We start from the raw sequence: 19396 nt of genomic DNA, 5'->3' as shown, positions 1-19396 counted from the left end.
TCAGCCAGCATCTCAGCTGACAACGGGAACAGTTTCTGTGCTTGCCCGGACGGAAGGACACGCTCCTTTTGGGGAGGTGTGATGGAGGGGACTGCTGCTAAATGTATAAATGTGGAACTCTCTATTTCCAAATTGAAAAAGACCAAGTAAAAGCTCAAAATCTGCTGCCTTGAGATCTACTACTGAGATCTCTGTAATGCAGAGAACTACCAAAGAACATATTTTCAATAAGATGTTCTGCATATGTAATGATGAATAAGGATTTCAGACTATTCATTCAAAATACATATCTTTGTAATGCTAAGAGGTATATAGACCTGGTTGTATTACAGGAAGAAGAGGTGCTCTGTGAATCTATCACAGTATCCCTTTTGTCTGCAGAAGACCCCAGACACCGCAGTCTCATCATATTCATTATCTGAATAGGAAAGCAGTTGTGGTATTGCTGCTATATAGAAGCAACAGAAGTTCTAATATTCCTTAAAGTTCATGTTGGCTTTCTTTCTAGTATTCACTTTGTGTTTCAGGAGCAGCATTACCAAGAATAAATGTAACAGAATGTAATATTTGGAATTAACACTGAATTCAATTTGCCAAAACATATGGCATTTTATTAACCTTTCTACATGCAAGAATCTGACCTCTAGCCCTTTTTATTTTAAAAGTTGGCCATAAACTAAATCTATATTTGTCATCTAGTTAAAAAACAAGACTTACTTAATCAGATCCACTACTTGACTGCTATCTTCCATCTGGAAACAGTCCTAGTTACATAAACCTACTTTTCTTTTTTTCTGCCAAAGAAAATTCAGAAGCCCTGTGTTATCACAGAGAAATTTAGTTAACAACCACAGCTACTAGCAAATTCAAAGTTTACTGCAAGTAAGACGAAGGTCGTGTTTTAGTAGTTTGTATTTGAGTTATTGCAACCCTTTCTATCTACATCAGAAAAAGCAGACAAATCTTGTCTTACCTCAGCTCGTGTGCCTTCTGGTGTGCTCAGTATTTCCTTCTTCTGCTTGCTGTTGTTAACAACTTTCAGTTTTGTTAGTGGAAAGGAAAAAAAAACACACAAAAACTTAAAGCAAAATTCAAATGCTATTTATGCAGAAGCCACAGAAGGGCAATGAGTAGTAGGAAAGGGAAGTAAATCCTGATGAACAGACCTTATGGGTTCTTAAGAGAGAAATGGTCTCAGCTCAAGGAGTGGTGCTAGCAATCACATGGCAATGTTTCATATCTTTCACCCAATGGAAGGGGCCCTGCAGCTTACGTGGTATCTGGAAGCTCTCTGGATTTCTGTATTTGGCTCACACTTAAATATATGTGCTTTTGGGAAATCAGGATTGCCTGAAATATTAGAATATGTTCCTGTATATGTTTCACATGGATAAGAGTAGTTCTTGGAATTATGGAGAGGCCATATACCCACTTTATCTCCGAGGCTTCTTATGCAGAAAGGTCACGATGAGCAAAACCATAAGCAGGCATCTAGGAGTTCATGAGAAATCTAATTCAGCTCGCAGTCTAAAGACAAGTTTATGGAGCAGAGGGACTAATTTTCCCTGAATGTAGATAAGAACTGAATACATCACTATTTTAGGCCATGAACAAGACTGGAGTGAATGACTTGCTGTCCCTTAACATTTTACCACTTCTCGGTGGAGCTACAGTAACTGTAGTGTTGGGTGCTCCTGGACAACTGCAATGCTGAAATAGAGTTCTTTAAACAAAGCTTGTTAATTCTTTATAACTGCTTGTTTATCCCTCTTCTGTGTCGTCAACACACAGGTAGACCAGACACACCTCAGGTGCTGTGTTTTATTTCATAAACATCAGGAAACGCAATCAGGAATTCACACAGAGCTGCTTACCACAGCTCAGCAGGTGGGGAGTCTCCCAACAAACCTTCTCACCACCTACGTTTATAGTCTTTTACATCCCAAATCGCTTTAGGTCATCCCATTTGTAATCTTTCCTCCATTGGCCACTTGCATATGATTCTCTCATATGGTGTGCTCCCTATGTGGGGTCGTAGTGGGCAACGTGCAGTGGCTGTGAGGATCAGTGCCACCAAAACTCCGAAATCCCACGGAGGAGGTACATATAGCTTTCAAGTGGCTCCGTGGGCTTCTTTTAGCGTGGACCTGAAGGAGGACATGAAAAAACAGCATACCAAGGAACTAGACTAAAATCTTCAGTCTCTGGGGTGAGCTCAACATCCATGAGTGGTGGCTTTGAACATTTGCCTATATTTGCATTGACACTGCAAAGTAAGTTTAAAAAGACCCCTGGTAGAAGTCAATGTCAAGTGAACTTTCAAGGTGTGGTGGCTGAATTAGGACCCAAATGAAACCACTCCACTTAGAGTGATCCACTCTAAGTTAGGGCCTAACTTAGACTTGCCAGCTCTTGTGGCACCAAGGGTTGTGGAAGTCATCCTCTTGAAGCTGTGGTCATGCTGGCTGCTTTGCTTATTGTCTCAGCCCAAGGTCTGCCAGCAGTGGCTCACATGTGTGCTCCCAAACCCACTTTGGCCAGAAAGATAGGTGCTGTAGATACCTGAAACAGGAGGTTTTAGCTCACCCAGCCTCTTTTGACCAAAGCAGGGTAGGAAATAACCCAGTGGGCAGCTTTCAGGGGCAGAGCCCTTTAGGAGGAAGCTATGATGTGCAGCAAGAGGCAGCATGGGGAATGACTGCTTCAGACAGCAAGACCATGGCTGAAGGAGAGTTATGGGCCCGGAGTTATCTCACGAGATGCGCCATCCATTGAGACTGCATCTTAACTGTATCTCATCTGCAAGTGGCAGAGGCAGTGCAGAAGCAGTCTGATACCATCTCTGTCACATGGTTCACGGTGATAATCATGCTGGGACTGATAGGCAGGCTGTTCCCAGATACACAGGGTCAGAGACTGAAACATGCAAAAAAGTTAGACATTGATCATGTTATTTTCCTGAATGTGTTTTGAGACTGACTCTTTCGCCGTATGATATGGTTATCTTCATTGCCTGCAAGACTTCCTATATTCACATTCTAGTACACCCTGCTTTCTGGACAGACCTTTTCCCTTCCTTTTATAAAGTAATTCTGCATTTTGCTTTTAGCCTCAGTTTGAATAGATGGGGTTGGCTGCCAGCTCACCCTGCACCTGACGAGCTAGATCCGGAGTGACTGCTTGGGATTTTTTATATACAGTCAGTGGATGACTCAGCTTCCGAGGAGAGTTTATTACATTTCTTACTGATAAAAACTTCAGCAATTCTGGAGAAGCCATCTCAGAATATCATGAAAGAGTCATTACAAGACTCTGTGCGCACATCACACTCAACAGTTCACAACCCAGATTATTTCTGCATCTTGAGTTCCACAAAACTCACAGAGGATTCAGGACGCAGTAGAGTGCAAGCCACCCCTATGGGTTGCAGTTACACACCGTCCCGCCTCTTTCTCTTCCCTTTTTACACTTATGGCTGCACAAAAGCACAGTTTCAGGACGGGGTGACTCATTCTTTTTAATTCCCCTTCTATACAGACCTGCCTCCCCTCCAGCCCTGCACAGGCTCATTGCCCATGGAGGGCACCACTCCCTCCAGCCCACAGTGGTGAGCAAAGCCACCACTGAAGGCTCTGCATTGCCGTTGCATGGAGAAGCTTACATTTCAGACTTGAGATAAGCATCCCAGGCCAGTTAAAAGCAAACATTTAGATTCTCCTTCTCCTGTTCAGCATTTTCTGTAGGCTAGTTGGAATGTCCTTGTGGGCTAAGCACTACCTGGTGGCAACCAGTCGAGCAGTCTACCTCCCATGCCTTGCTTAGCATGGACATCCTAAACACATATCATACTACCACATGCTGCAAAGGGCCAGGCCTTCCTCCATACCTGTGCTGTATTTCTGGAGAGCTGGGAGTTCTCTGTGGGGAAAAAAAAAAAAAGAAAAAAGAAAGTGCTTAAGGCATTTTTAGAGAGCTCTGCACAGGGGTTTTCTGGCCTGGGTAGAGCTGCTGCTCCTGTTTTAAACAACAAAAGAGCAGGTGTCTCCTTCTAAAATAAGTCTTTAGGCACATCGGACAAATTGCCATCTTCATTTTTCCCACTGACTAGAGAGGAATGCTACATTTTGTCTCCTAATGTCACATCACCTGGTGCACATCTCTATCCCTGCAGTCTCACCGGGCAGGTAGTTGTCTGCTTCACACTGCAGCAAAGGGGGCCGAGAGCTGCCCGACACCCACCTGGGCAAATCTGTGTGTCTGACACGTATGCGTAGCCCAACAGCTATCAAGCTGATGCGCAAGTTCATCAGCCAGTGCTCAAGGGGCACAAAGGCATTTGTACATCAGCCCCACTGCCATGGGGACCATGCATGTGAGATGTGGCAATCTCCAGCTTTGGGGCAGCTATCAAGTGACCCAAGCAAGCCAAGTGAAGAAGTCCGCATATTTTTTCTCCTGTTCAGTCAGTGTTTTGCTTTCTGCAGGCACAAACTTCCAGTGGCAGAGTTTCACTTCTGCATGACAAGAGATTTTTGATAAAAATTGATCTGTCAAGCAAGCAGGAGGAATTACCTTCATCGAAGGTTTTAGCACTGCACGTCTTCAGCACAGCAGCTTAGCCTACTAACACATATCTCTTTTCAGAGACTAAAATCGTAAAGCCTGCATTCATTTTCTCTGCAATCCAGGAATAAAACAGTATCAAATGCTGGTAGCTCATCTGCTGACAGCCATAAGGCTTGATAGATGGGAAGATGAAAGTGACTGCTGCATGAAGAAAGGGGAAGTAGGGGCAATTTTAACAGAAATAATTCAGAAAGGAAAAGCACAGGAGGTTTTCAAGCTGTTTCTTCTGCAACAGTAGTAATTACATCTTTTTTAATTGCCTCTAGTTATCTTGTTACTGTTTGCTATTCCTCTTTAATATACTGATGAGGGCAGAAGAATGTTAATATTTATCTGGAATAGCAAAAGACACCTAATATTGTTTTTATATAAAATAAGCTATCCTTCCACAGAATCATAGAATATCCTGAGTTGGAAGGGAACCACAAGGGTCATCAAGTCCAACTCCTTGCTCCACACAGGACCACCCAAAAATCAGACCATGTGTCTGACAGTATTGTTCAAACACTTCTTGAACTCCAGCAGGCTTGGTGCCATGACCACTGCCCTGGGCAGCCTGTCCCAGTGCCCGACCACCCTCTGGGTGCAGAACCTTTCCCTAACCCCCAGCCTGACCCTCCCCTGTCCCAGCTCCATGCCGTGCCCTCGGCTCCTGTCGCTGTCCCCAGAGAGCAGAGCTCAGCGCCTGCCCCTCCGCTCCCCTCGTGAGGGAGCTGCAGGCCGCCATGAGGCCTCCCCTCGGCCTGCTCTGCTCTGGGCTGAACAAACCCAGGGACCTGAGCCCCTCCTCATACACCTTGCCCTCTAGATCCTTCACCATTTTTGCAGCCCTCCTTTGGGTACTCTCTAATAGTTTTATGTCCTTCTGAAATGTGGTATGAACTACCAAAACCAGATATGTTTTCTGCCCAACCCTCCAAGGGTGACTGTGGGCCTTGGGAAGAATTGTTGGTTTTCAAAACTGTGGATTGATGGTGGCTGGGAGCATTAGTGCATTTCCTGGACAGTTACCGATCTAATCTTTGACTCTGAAAAGGCTGAACTACAGCAGGGCAAAACACCAAACACTTTCTAAGGCCTTCTTCTAAAGCCCATTGAAGTCTTCAGAAAGAAAAGGTTTTGTTTTGTTTTCTTTTCTTTTTGATCAAAACCTACATAAGATAGCCTCAGAAACTTTGAAAGGAAAAAAGAGCTAGCGATCGCCACCAGTCGCCTTGATGCTGCAGTGACTTTCTGCTTGCATTATGTGTTTTGAATAATTGTACAGTCAGCAACTGCAACCTCTATTAGTTCTGGTTGTTTTTTGTGGGGGTGTGGATGTGTATTAGATATTACAGAATTGCACATTGATTGGATAAGGAAAGTGCAGAATCTGAAGGGCTTGCCAACGACTAGTTATCTCTATCTTAAATATGGTCTCCCAAAGACTTGCTGTTTATATATCGTGGCACATGTACACAATGTTACAGTAAGTTCCCTACTCAGAAAGCTCTTTTGTTTTGATCTGTGTTTATCTCGTATTAAGTGTTCTGTTAATCCTGTGCTATTCTGCTGAACTCTCCCTTCATACAAATATAGAAACCACACGCAAAACAAGCTTCTTTTAATGTATTTTTTCTGACTGTTTTATAATAACCATGACACAACAACTGGATAAAAAAACACCAACGATGTTCCAAAGTCAGAATGATCAGGTTTTAGTGCTCTGCATCTTATATTCAGTGGTTAAATGCCACTGTTAAATATAGCCTGCAATTCTTTCCACATAAACTCCAACTAAAAACAAATCCACTTTCATATCAGTGTAGTCGCTGCTAATTCTTAACCTCATGAAGTTCAACAAGAGGAAGTGCAAAGTGCTGCACCTGGAGAGGAACAAGTCAGCTGGAAAGCAGCTTGGCAGAAAGGACCTGGGGATCCTGGCGGACAGCAAGCTCAATGTGAGCCAGCAATGTGACCTTGATGCTAGGGAGGTTAATGGTGTCCTGGGCTACAGTGTGCAAAGCAGTGCCAGCAGGTCAAGGAAGGTGATCCTTCCACTCTGCTCAGCACCGGTGAAGCCACACCTGGAGTGCTGGGTCCATTTCTGGCCCCCCAGTACAAGAGAGATGTGGAAATACTGGAGAGGGCCCAGCAGCGGGCCACCCAGGTGAGGAAGGGCCTGGATCACGTCTCCTGTGAGCAGAGGCCGGGAGAGCTGGGACTGCTCAGCCTGGAGAAGAGGAGGCTCAGGGGGATCTCACCCAGGGCTGTGAATCCCCGCAGGCAGGGGGCAAAGAGGCCGCAGCCAGGCTCTTTTCAGGGGTGCCCAGCGCCAGGCCAGGGGCAGTGGGCACCGAGGGGCAGGCAGGAGGCTCCCTCTGAGCACCAGGCAGCACTTGTGTGCTGGGCGGGCGGCTGAGCACTGGCCCAGGCTGCCCAGAGAGGCTGTGGGGTCTCCTCCTGGGAGACACAAGTCCCTTGCTCTTTCTATCCGACATTGACCGCATGTGTCTGCCAGAGGTGATTCTCCCTGGAGTATGTAAGATGTTCTTCCTTCAGGCACCACCTGTACCTGACATAAAACGTAAGTTTAAATTTTTGTCCTGGGTCTGGATTTTAATGATGCTTCTTTAGGTAAAACTTAGGCTTTGGATCTCAGTGGCAACATTTTCTATTCTACAGGCTTTGTGAAATAGTTTAGAGCTTTGGATGCTTACTAAACTGTATTTTAAAATACCATATAAAGATAGACTGACTATATATGTGATTTTGAAGGAGATAATAATGTGACCTTTAGTCTCAGTTTTTTTTATCAGAATTTTAAGAAAATATCTAACTGTTTATAAATGATTGGTCATCAGTTGTGAAAAATGTCCATTTACAAATGAAATTTCCAGCCTTGTATTATATATTTCTTTCATAATTAGTTTGCAACTAGTGTCTCTCCAGATAAAAATGAGAATTAATTTAAGCTCATCTCTGTTACCCACTACATGCTTTTGTGAAATGATGTAGCAAAATCCTCTTTACTGGTACATACAGGCTGAGTCAGGCTGGAGGCGATGGCGGCAAGGGTGGGAGAGGGCAGGGGGAATTTCTGCAGCACCGGGTTCCTCCACCCTCGTAGGACAGGAATCATTCAGCACTATGGGTAGTCTGTCACCCACACATCCCACACCACCATGCTCTGGAAAGCTGCCCAGACTGAGCTGATTAATGCCGTCTTTGGTCTTTATCTTCAGTGTTTTAGTCTCAGCTCTGGGTTTCTTTGCAGAAGACAAGTAAAGCCTGAGCCATGATGCTGCCCCACATGCCTGGGTACCAAGCCTGGGGGGTACCTCAGCACCCATCTTTGGGGTGGTTTGTCACTGGTTGACCTTGTTCACCAGTACCACTAATGTTTGGGACTAGCCTGGAAAGGTTTGAGCAGCCTGAGGTGGGCTGGCTACAAGAATGGTTGATAGTCAGTCAAGCTTGCATGGGGTTTTACAGCAAAACCAGGAGATAGCTCACTATGTCTTTTATAAACTGCCTGCTGTTTTGCTTTTAGAGTCCTCTGTGCAATGAGGACAGGCTGGGCAAAGGCTAACTGCTCTTTTTCTGCAGAAAGAAAATAAACGCAAATACATGATATAATTCAGTTTTGTTTGGCAGAGATGTTTCTGCCGGTTTGTTATTGTTGCTACAAGACCAAAGCTGTAATTCTCTTTAAATCTGGAGCATGACACCAGAGAAAAATTAGCACAATGGTTTTAGTTTTATGTAACATTCCTAATACCCAGCGACCGAGTGCTTTAGAAGAGAATAAACAAAATGAAGTAAGCTGTTTGTTCAGCATGTTCCAGCACCCATCCATCTGCTTCCCTTTGTACTCGCAGTCCTGCAGCCACAACTTTTCTCATCCACTCCTGTCAAAAATGTGACTCATTCTTCACATAATGGACTGGGGAAGAAGTAGAGAAGTTTTTATACATAATAAAGCTTTCTCTTGCCCAGGATCTCCTGCATCAGCTTATTTTACTTCTCATTAAAATGAATGACACAATGAAAATGTACTTTTTGTAGCTCTAGTTATCTGCAGTAAGATTCACTATCTATGCCACAATTAGCTCTGCTTGACTCTTCTCACAACCAGGCAAATGAAGCTTTGGTATAGCTAATTTTAAGACAAGGAATTTGTTCAATTCCCAGGCCAGGAGGGTACTAAGGGTTAGTAAAGTTTACAAGTAGTGAATTTTGTGGATAGAGGGGAATTCTCTTCTCTCCTCAGGCTCTGATAACACACTTTCCTGGATGTACAGGGCTGGCATGGATGTCCAGCTGTGGAGGCAAGGGCTTGAATCTGAATGCCTTTGAAATCAGAAGCCACTCTACAGTGGGGACACAGGCCAAAACTTCTGTCTCTGTCACGTTTTTAATCTGCGTTGCATCAGTATAAAAACTATATATCCCCAGGCAGATGAAGTGTTTTCCATGGGAAGGGGCCATGCATTCTGCCCTGTTGGTGGCATCTTCAGTAACTCTGTTTTCCATGGAGTTGTGCTGTACTCTGCTTACAGGAAGACTGATACTGAATTCCCATGCTAAGGCTGCTTTCCTGGAGCAATAGCACAGATCTCCCTGCTCTTGCTTTACACATGCTAGACTGGTTTTAACAACATTTCTCCTGGCTGATAGACAAGAAGCAAAACACACAGCAGGCCGTCAGCAGATTTCCAATTCAGATGAAATCTCACAGCTTTTTTTTTTCACACAAATCTCTCACTTTCTCATGAGACCTTCCTATGAATCAAGCAAGCATTGCTGCTGCAAGAAACTAGCATGAGTTAGACCAATTTCCCCATGAGGAGAACATCACTTGCCAAGCAGGTGGCGGGAAGAGATACAGCAAGCCCAGAGGGTGACCTGGTCTGCTGGGAACCCCTGTCCCATACATGTGGCACATGTGGCACTGTGCTGGGGAGAGGAAGGCACCTACCAGTGTAGCTGATCTCCAGTCAGTTGGAGGATGTCTCTGACAAGGAGATTGATCCTTTGCATTTCTCAGTGCTGAGAAATTTAATGTTTCTTAGTTGCAAACACTGGTATTCATGCACAGGGCAGGAGTGGGACTACAGCCTGTCAACTCTGATTGAGATGCCCATAAACTTTGCCAGGTTATTTTGTGACACTGAAGTTATTACAGAAAGTCACAGGCTTATGTAAAGAGGAAACAAGACAAAGTTAATATGCTTTAAAATCACAGCAGCTATTTACCTTCTGGATCTTAACATGACTTGACAGAACTGCATGATGCAGTCTCCAAAAAAATATCACTCTGTGGAAAGCTCCAGAGAACATTGCCTTTAATATGCCTTTTGCACTTCATTTGCTCTACTCTACACATTAATTTCCTAGGCATCTTTTAAGTGAATTCAGTCAGATAGTAAGTATAATTCCTAGGAGCTACCTAAATTACTTTTCTCCAATTTGTATGAGCACTTATATCATTTTAGCATCATTACGTGATAATTTAAACCTTTCATTTCGCTACTAATCAAATGCAATTCTAGAAAATAACCCAAATGTTCTAATTTAACAATAGTATCATGTCTTTACTTTCTTTTTTTTTAATAATCAAGGATGGTCACTATAACCTCTGAAGGTAATAGAAAAGTTTCCACATATCGGTATAGCAGTGCCATTTTCTTATGTCAAGCAGACTTACTAGGTCTTAGAATTCACTGCTTGCGTCTCTGCAAAGCTTAAATGCTTCAGTAGGGTCAGCAGCTTTATGTACAGCATCCTCTGCATACACCCTTAGAAAACTCCACAGGCCCATATGTATGCATATGGGTCTCATACAGACAAAATGCTCCCTTTCCCTGGTACCCTGGCTGTGACAGGGACCAGCCAGGGGCACCTGTGGAGCAGTTCAATAAAAAAAAAAAAAAAAGTCAAGTATGTAGTGATGCTTCCCCAGAATAATCTTTCAGCTGTCAATACCTCTTGCTTAATGATTTGCTGTGGGAGATTCAATAACCCTTGATGTTTTTTTTCTTCAGTGAATTTGCCCATGCCAACCCCTGACAGCCACAACATCTTGCACAGAAGAGTTCCTCTGCTGAACTGCTTATCGTAGAAAACATATGCTGCTGAATCAGATTGTGTGCATTAAAGATGTACAAAAGTATAGTAGAGTTACATGAGTGAAAAGCATATCATTTCATCTCTTTTGAACTTTTGAACTTTTCTTTACTCCCTAGTTTTGTACTGAAAAAGAGCAGAAGAAAATGTTTCTTCCTATGTAGGAAGAAAAGACTGGCTGATGTGGAATGAGGATCTATGTAGGCCAGCATCCTATCTCCACCTGTGGCTAACAGAGGAGACTAGGAACAAAGCAAACTTGGCACTTCCCCTTAGTATTCTCCCACCTTGCATCTATTTTAGCAAAGACAATTCCTTTTGTGTATTCTGGATCTGGCTCCCATTTATCTCTACTGATGACCCTTCAATCCTATACAGAAAAAAGTGGTGCATTTGGAAGACAGCATACAGCTTTCTGGCATTACCATAGGTGACAATTTTCCTTTTATTTCCAGACTGGATGTGAGTGTTCACCCTTCCCAGGCCATCCATGGTTTTGCAGACATTTTCCACATCCCCATATCATCCCTTTCCCAGGCTGAAAAGCCCAAGCCTACCCATTCAGTCCTTGTATGGGAGAGGCGTTGCACACTTTGGTCATTTTTAACCCTGAAACTCATCCAATTTAATACCCACTGGGCAGGGGAGCTCAATACACCACAGAATATTAAAAACATGTGTGCATTATAGATTTACACAGTGGCATAGTAACGTTTGTAGGATTTTACACAGTAGCATAAGAAGTATTATTTAATTATTAATATTATTAATATTTGTTATTAATAGAATAATTGTTTATTTTACTTCGACCCTTTCTCTCCTGATTATTCACACAAGGATCTTCTCTTCTACCCTCCAGCTGTTAAATTGCTTTAAAAGGTCCCCTTGGCAAGAGACCTTCTTTGATTTCCTTTGAGCATTCAGGTATGCTGAATCCATGTCTCCTTTATTCACGTTTTTTTGTTCAGAGGACTCTAATATTAATTTGAGTGATACAATTTCCCATTGCAAAAGTTCTTCCTTGCTATGTCAAGTTTATGCATAGATCCACTAATTCTCAATGTTTCTTTAACAGAGTTACTAGTAATTTGCCCAGTATACACATCAGGTTTCCTAATTAGTGGTTCCATTTTTCTCATTAATCGTCTTCCATTCCTTTGGTACTAAGACAGCTGTAAGTGCAAAGTTACACTTAACAGTGAGAAATTTGGTGATTTCTACCTGGAGCTCCTTTGATGCTCTTCAGATAAAAATGATCAAGAAATGGGGACTTGTTAATTCTGTCTGCTTGTTCCATGACATTTTTAGTTCAAATTGAGACATGTCCTCTGATAAACCCTCTGCAAGAAGAGCTATTCAGTCTCTTCCTCAGCAGATAGATCCAAAAAGTACAAATAAATATGTGTGTTTTTTTTTCCTGCCTGTGGCTATTTTCCCCCACATCTTTCACACATTGATAATTGAGTTACACCAACTCACCCCTAACGGCAGTGGTTGCAGAAGGCTTTGTGCTGAGGAGAGTGTGAGGCACACAAGGCCCCAGGGGATGTCTGAGGGGGTTTCCGGGCCCTGAAGCTCTCGGGACAGTCCTGTTCATCATCTTATCAGTGATCTGGATACAGTATTGTGTGCAGTTCTGGGCTCCACAATCCAAAAAGGATATTAAGGTCCTCGAAAGCATCCAGAGGAGGGCAACAAAGCTGGTAAGAGGGCTGGAGGGCATGTCCTGTGAGGAGAGGCCCCTTCCAACTGTTCTGTTTGGTTCGGTTCGGTTCTGTTCTATTCTATACTATTCTAAACAATCCTCTGAGAGGCTTTGCAGTCTGTGTTTTTAGGGTTTACTAAAAGCTTTTATGCCTTTTTTTTTATATATATATATAAATAATTTCCAGTGTTCTTTGGATTTTTGAGGGATTTAGGAGAAGGTTTTTTTGGCCTGCTTTACTGCATTTTTGCACGTAGGCACAGCTTAACGGATCTGTCCATTCACCCTATTTGGTCACAACTTCAGCGTCCCGAAGGAAGCTTTCTTGGTCTTAATTGCATGCCTTTCACTGATGTTTATCTATGCTGTCTTCCTTTTGTGCCTTCCCAAATCTTTTTTGATTAGCAGAAGACGTTTTCTTTGTTGCTCCAGTATGGTATCCTTGAGTGGTCCCAACGTTGTGTACAGTGATTCAATTCTGCCCTTTTAAACACCATCTTAATAAACATCCTTACTTTTGTGTACTCCCCCTTTGTAAAATTTAACAGCTCTAAGTGAACCTTACTCGTTTCATTGGGAGTTTTTGCTTCAGTCAATCCTGCAAATGTTGTAAATCCAAGCAACTCATGGTCACTACTACAAAATGGCTCTTCCATGGTAACAGTGACTGTACGTCAATGTTGTTTCTTCTTGAAGTCCTGTGCAACGTGCTCCAGCTGACCCTGTTTTGAGCAGGGGGTTTGCACTAAGCAATATCCAGAGATTCCTGTCAGCTACATCTATTCTGTGATTCTATAATGTATAATTATAATTATAATTATATTCTATAATGTATAATGTATAATAGCAAACATTCTAGAAAATAATGTAATATGAATACAGTCATATTTGCAATATGTTAATATAATATGATACGCTAATATTGTATTTTTCTTTCAGAAACCTGGAATTGCAACCCACAAAGATGAACATGTAATTAACACAAGTAGAGTTTTCTCTTACGTAGAGCAGAGCTCCATCAGCATAGGTGTCTACATCGTTCATGGATACTTTGTGCCCAGTATTATCATGTGTCATCAGGTTTCTGATACACCTATTACATTGATATCCTCATTCTAATTTTCCACTTCGATTTCTCTGTCCCATTTTCCAGACTTCATCTGTTTTTCCACATTTTCTATTTGAATATTGCAATAGTCTATCCTATCCTTTACTCAGTATTACAGAGTTTTCCACTAGTGGATACTACATCTCAAATCATGTACACTTCCTTTTAAATACTGATCTGTGACCTTCTTAAGTCGAAGTGTCAACAGCACGATTACTTTATGGTTTATATCAGGTCCATCTGGCTGGTATACTCTCCCTTTACTATAGAAGTATCCTTTATAGTCAATGAATTTTTATGCCTCCCCTTTATATCATTTTCTCCAGCAACTATTGGAATTATGTCTCTGCCTCTTTCTAGTCTTTTATCAGGTGCCAGGAGCATTTTGGACAGAGAGCTTCCAGCTTCCTACTCGACATGGGTCACAAGTACCTCCAGTATTTCATAGAAGCTGATTCAGACACCTTTTGAGGTTCACCTGGCAAGCAAGTCACCACTATGAGCTCACCTGTTTACATAAGTGATGATCAAACTGCCCGCTGCTACAGCTGTTCCTCCCTATGACAGGTATCTCTGCCTCTGGAGGGCTGGCTTCTATGCAAGCAGCCTAATTCTGAGATATCTGGAGAAGGGTAGGGGAGCAGCTACTTCCTTCTGGGTAGGAAAGGAAATAGAGCAGTATCAGAGCACTCCTGGATAAAGATTCAAGTTCTTGTGGTTTCCACCTTAAGGTAAAAATTTTTCAGTATTAAGTTAGTCCTGAAGGATTTGATTAAGGACTTAATTAAGGATTTAATTCCTTAACTTAAAGACATAGGGTTTAATTTAAACCTGAAAGGTAGATTTTGATGCAGGAGAATCTATTCCTATTGAAGCAGCAGGAGACTACTTGGTCTGTGCTGGAAATTAAATGCTTTTCTAAGAGAGGTTAAAAATCCATGGAAAAAGGCAGATAGCCACTAGGAAATTTTAAGAGAGGTGATTTCTGAAAGGTTACAAGGAGTCTTCAAGAAGCTCAGGAAGATGCAAGAGGAAGAAAGGGCGGATATTTTTCAAACAGTATAGGATGATTAATTCAGGTATGTCTAGTGCTATAGCTGGAAGCGCTCAGAAGGCCAGCAGAGATCTCTTCTAGTGGACTTACTAATCAATAGGTAAATACAGGCCGAACAGCAAAGCACATAGATCGATGCTAAGACCTGAACTGACAGAGCTGAGGAATTCTCATGTAGGAATTATGGTTTATTCACAGCAATGATGTCCACTTATATGTGAAAACATTTGGAAAAGGATTAATAAATTGAGGACTGCAATAGAAAGAGGTGGACTGCTGCTAACATAGCTATGAAAGAATACTGATATTTCAATGACTTATTTCTTCAGGGCCTACGGTGGTAAAGCTGGGCGTGATGAAACCTTGGATGCTATCATTCAGAATAGTACCTGGGAGAGCATAAGGCTTCTGGTGCCCAGGGTAATTCAGAAGGAGGAAGAATTAGGCTCCTTTGAAGGTTGTCTTAGGTATCTTGGGTTGTCTTCTGCCCAGGGAGATTGTGGAGTCTTCTTCTCTGGAGATATACAAGGCCCGTCTGGATGCCTACCTGGGCAGCCTGCTCTACGGAACCTGCTTTGGCAGAGGGGTTGGACCTGGTGATCTCTAGAGGTCCCTCCCAACCCCTTCAATTCTGTGATTCTGGATATGAGCATCTGATTGCAGCGTTGGTAAAATTCTGTCCCTAGCAGGACAAGACCCAAGGCATGTAAATCATTGCTGGTGAGCTCTTATATCAAGACACAAAGAAAAGAATAGTTCTGTTATTAGATTTCGTCCAGCTGTGGGAAGGTAATCAAAGAAGGCCTGCGACAGATAGATAGAAGTAAGAAAATAGCAGCTAAGCAAAAAGTCTAGAAGGGAAGGATGGCTGCTGTGCAGCGAGAGAAAGGAGACCCCAACAAAACAGGGTGCCCAGTAGGGAGAAAAACAAAGGAAGAGTCATCGGAGATCGAGGAAATGGTCCCTTTGTGTTTACTGCAAGGCACATGCTGAATGCTGACCAGGACTGGGTGCACTGGGAGAAGCCAGTGAACAAAGAAATATCCTCAGCAGCTGAGACTGCAGGAGAATGACAGCAGGGTCATCTGAGTACTGTGCCCCTGAAACCCATCCCTGGGATCTTCTCAAGTACGGGGCAAGGAGGTTCTAACAGCATTTACCAGTGGCTCTGAGCATCTAAGATTTGAGACAGGCAGTAAACACCAGTAGCATTTACAGTAGAAAAGAAATATAAACCTTAGATAATATTTACTAGGAAAAACTTCCCATTGGTAAATTTAAAAATAGAGACCCCTGGGAAGAGCAAGAGTCTATGAAACGGTTATTCTGAGAAATATGGTCCATAATAACAGGGAAATAATGCATGCCCAGAGATGTTCTCACATACCATAAATGTTCCCAGATTGTCTACAATGTTAAATGGTTTGAACAGCTGATAAACAGCAGATTTCTCAAGTAAATAAAAAATGACATCATGAGAAAATAGGCATCCAAACTGAGAGAAAGAGTCATTGGCAGGAAGATACAGAAAAATATACTAATGATTGCCTACCAAACAAAGGTGCCAACACTAATCATAAGAAACCAGGCATTCCTATTCTTAGTATAAAGAATAAATTCTTAGTATCTGTTCCAAGGAGCCCATTACAAAGAACTTAGCAAACCACCCTCCCTTAGGCAATGCATGCATGATTCAACTGTGACAGGGGTTGAAGCATTTCCCACTAAAGTCAAAAGAGAGGAAAGCTATATGGAGATTTCTGGGAAAAGAGAGACTGCCAAAGGAGCTACTTCTGTAGGAGACATTACTGATTTGTACTTCAAATGGAGTGGACTGAATGAGTTAGTCAGTGAGTCCATACTCCCTTTTGCCCTTTGCGCAATGAGTATGTGGAGAACACCATCAGGGCTATGACCATGATTTGATTCCATCACAACGGAGAAAACAATACCAGAATAACGATAAACAACATTTCAGTTAATATACAGGGTGCCAGTTTGCATTTTGTTTGTGGTGACCCTCAAATGCTTGCCTGTTGGCATAGGACGGTGCTTGGAGGCTAAAGAATTATTTGCCTGAGCCAAGGTAACCTATGGAGGTGAGGTGAGCAGAGTATCCCAGTGACACTAGCAAGGAAAGCACAAAGGAAAGTGATTGCCAATCTCACAGTCCACCCGTCTTTGGCTCTCCGGTCTGAAAAACCAACTACTTTATTTATGTAACCTTCATTTTGGCCCCAGAGCAAGGCTTGAACTGGCACTTCTGTGTCTTTCGCTTATGACTGCACCTCTGTCAGGGGATGAAGTGAGATTTCGCTAATCAAGGTATGTGCACAAACCCCAGTTTACAGTATGACTTTCTTAAGTACGTAAAATATTGAAAAACTCTCAAAAGGAGCTGAAGGACCTGCCTGGTTTATTTTAGAGTGCAACTGACTATGAGGAGCTAGGACACCTATGCTAAACCAAATCCTTATCTGCTGAAATCCACCTGGATGTTTTTTGTTTGAAGGCTGGTTGTCCTTAGCAACTTCTTAGCAAAAGCAAAAAAAAGCCTTCAGGAAATGGCTTAATGACTTTGATCTAAGCAATCAGAAAGCAAAAACTCTACAGATGTCTAGTGTATGCATTGCCAAATAGGAAAGGGTCTCTTTTCAAGGCAAAATTACTTACCGATGCAGTAACAGAGGTTGTTTGAAGTGAATTGATATGCATTCATTCCTGGTACATATGAATACTGTGGCCTCTCCAGTGAGAAAACCATGAAAGTGAATAAAATGTAAGGATATTAATTTTGAAATAAGTTTGGGCTTTTGTCTCATAATGATCATATGCCAAAAGAAAGTAATATTTGAGACTTTGTAGACCTTACCTCTACAGTCTTCTGGTGGAAAAAACTTCTCCTAAGAGGTCATCTTCATAAGGGTAAAGAAAACAGGGCTGGAAAACATTTTTTAAAAATGTAAAATACATCTCTTAAGGGAAGTATATAGAAGTGCTTTCACTTACAGTGTTTCCTTCCCACACTCTCATACTGGTAACAGCATTGCCTACCTGAAATGTCCAGGAAGACAAGGACTGCAGAATACATGAGTGTTAGTTAAGGCAAAGGAACACAGATTCTTAAATGCAGTATTTTCTTTTTAAATGTACTTGTTTCTGGTCATTAACTCAATGGGTAAATTACATGGCACCTAAAATAGGCCTTCCAGTATTCTATCGCAAGTAATTGCTATTCTACATCCAGCATGTCAGCTCCCAAACCATCACAAGTTTTCAGGACAAGGTTGCAAAGGTTTGTTATGTGTTTGCACTCTCTCCTTGCCAGTCCTAATGAAGAGTGATGGGTTTTGCTGATTTTATCATGGGTGAGAGGTTGTATGTCAAGGATGATCTGAAAGGTGACAGATTCTTGTCTGTCAGAAGGGACAGAGTCTTTGAGCCAGTGCTTTCTTCTAATGTCAAAAAAGCCTAAGAGTGCTGCAGCCCACTGAGCAAAATAGGCCAGCAGCGCCAGAGCGCTCTAAAGAAATTGGACTTTGGAGTAGCAGCAGTTCAACTTGAAAGGGCCAAAAATTTGGACAGTGGTCTTATACAGTGCTTCTTGCATTTCAGGTTCAAGAATATCTCTATGTCGATGGAGGACTGAATTCTGAAAACCAAGTCTCCATGCTGATTTGAGCACAGAACTGAAGGCAGGTTTATGGTTTCAGGGTATGTGTTTTACTGTCTTCTGCAGTTTTATGAACCAGCAAAATAAACATACAGACAGACTGCATTAAGAAGTACTTCAACACCCTCTACAGGAACCAGAAACTGAAAATAAAATGATTTCTACCTGCATTTAATTCTGGTGGATTGAACTGATAGACTCAAATTCGTATGGATTACTCAGGTAGTTCTGAGAACTCTCTTTCTCCTGACCTCATCGATATGTACATTATATCCTAGCAACTCTTACATGTTTTGTTTTGTTTTGTTTTTCTCAAAACAGATGTTGACTTGAAGAATACAAACTTCCCTCACCTTTTCACTGATTGTATACTTCTTCTTTCTTGGTTCTAAGAGTAGATTGTAACTACCACGCAGTCTCTGAAGAACTTTATAATATCAATGTTTGAAAGCAAATTTAGTCCAAGCAGTCCATGCTATTTCCAAAATTCAAGTGTGCCTTTTGTCTTATCATCTGCTAACACCATTGACAAAGGGTAGGTACAACTTCTGAGTAAAATTCCAGTCTCTAATGTATTTTGGAAGTACTGAGAAGGGCTTAGTCCATATTGTGTCTCAGCATACAAGATCACTGTTTTCACCTAGGTGACTTGCTCAAAGAAGAGAGGACAAGAGCAGATAACACAAAATTCAGATCCAAATCAGCAGTGCATACCGAGGACTTTCTCTGGCATGGAGTAAAGCCCTGAATGCCTTCTTCTGTGGAAGGAGCTTACGAGCATGAGACCAAAACTGCACAACTCAGGAGCACCCACAGACACTACAGACCACTCTCCTAGACTACAGGAGAGAGAGAATGACTTTTCCTGGGTATTTATACATGGGTGTGAGGAAAGAGTGGGATGGGATGTGGGTATCAGTATTCAAGATGCAAGACACACATAATCAAGCACCATGAATTTTATCTTCACTAAAAGCAAAACCTAATTCTGCTGCCAGGCTTAACACCTCTGCTCACCTTACTCTTGGAGATTATGGGCAAAGCTGGGGGTTTCATAAGCAGTCTCCTGAGAAAGTCTGTCCTACAGAAGCCACACAAGCATCTTATGTAAATGCAGCCAGA

General features: G+C 42.3%; 1 protein-coding gene and 1 long non-coding RNA gene across 8 annotated transcripts in view; one reads left to right on the top strand and one right to left on the bottom strand.

Moving 5' to 3' along the window:
- Positions 1–18223, bottom strand: part of CYSLTR2 (cysteinyl leukotriene receptor 2) — a 29195-nt gene extending 10972 nt beyond the window's left edge. Inside the window, exons 1-2 of one of the 5 annotated variants that reach the window (XM_083796090.1) lie at positions 17474–18223; positions 974–1035 (exon numbers count right to left, since the gene is read on the bottom strand). The gene's annotated coding sequence lies outside the window, so the exon portion shown is untranslated. Of the gene's footprint in view, positions 1–717; positions 925–973; positions 1630–17473 lie in introns of those variants that run through there. The other 4 variants (XM_083796091.1, XM_083796089.1, XM_083796092.1 and 1 more) reach the window with 4 other exon arrangements.
- LOC310880395 lies at positions 5938–18343 on the top strand. 3 transcript variants are annotated; one of them, XR_014571669.1, is made up of 4 exons: positions 5938–7192; positions 11594–11658; positions 13379–14114; positions 18217–18343. It is a non-coding gene; the product is annotated as an uncharacterized lncRNA (long non-coding RNA). The 3 variants fall into 3 exon arrangements; XR_014571670.1 differs by lacking the exons at positions 5938–7192; positions 11594–11658 and adding an exon at positions 11668–12437 and having other exon boundaries at positions 13379–13519; positions 13908–14114; XR_014571671.1 differs by lacking the exons at positions 5938–7192; positions 11594–11658 and adding an exon at positions 11668–12437.
- Positions 18344–19396: the final 1053 nt, after the last annotated feature.

The sequence above is a fragment of the Anser anser genome (assembly GCF_964211835.1).
Source record: "Anser anser genome assembly, chromosome: 1".
Taxonomy (NCBI): domain Eukaryota; kingdom Metazoa; phylum Chordata; class Aves; order Anseriformes; family Anatidae; genus Anser; species Anser anser.
Note: the sequence above shows the minus strand (reverse complement) of the source record. Positions and strands in the feature narration are given on the sequence as shown.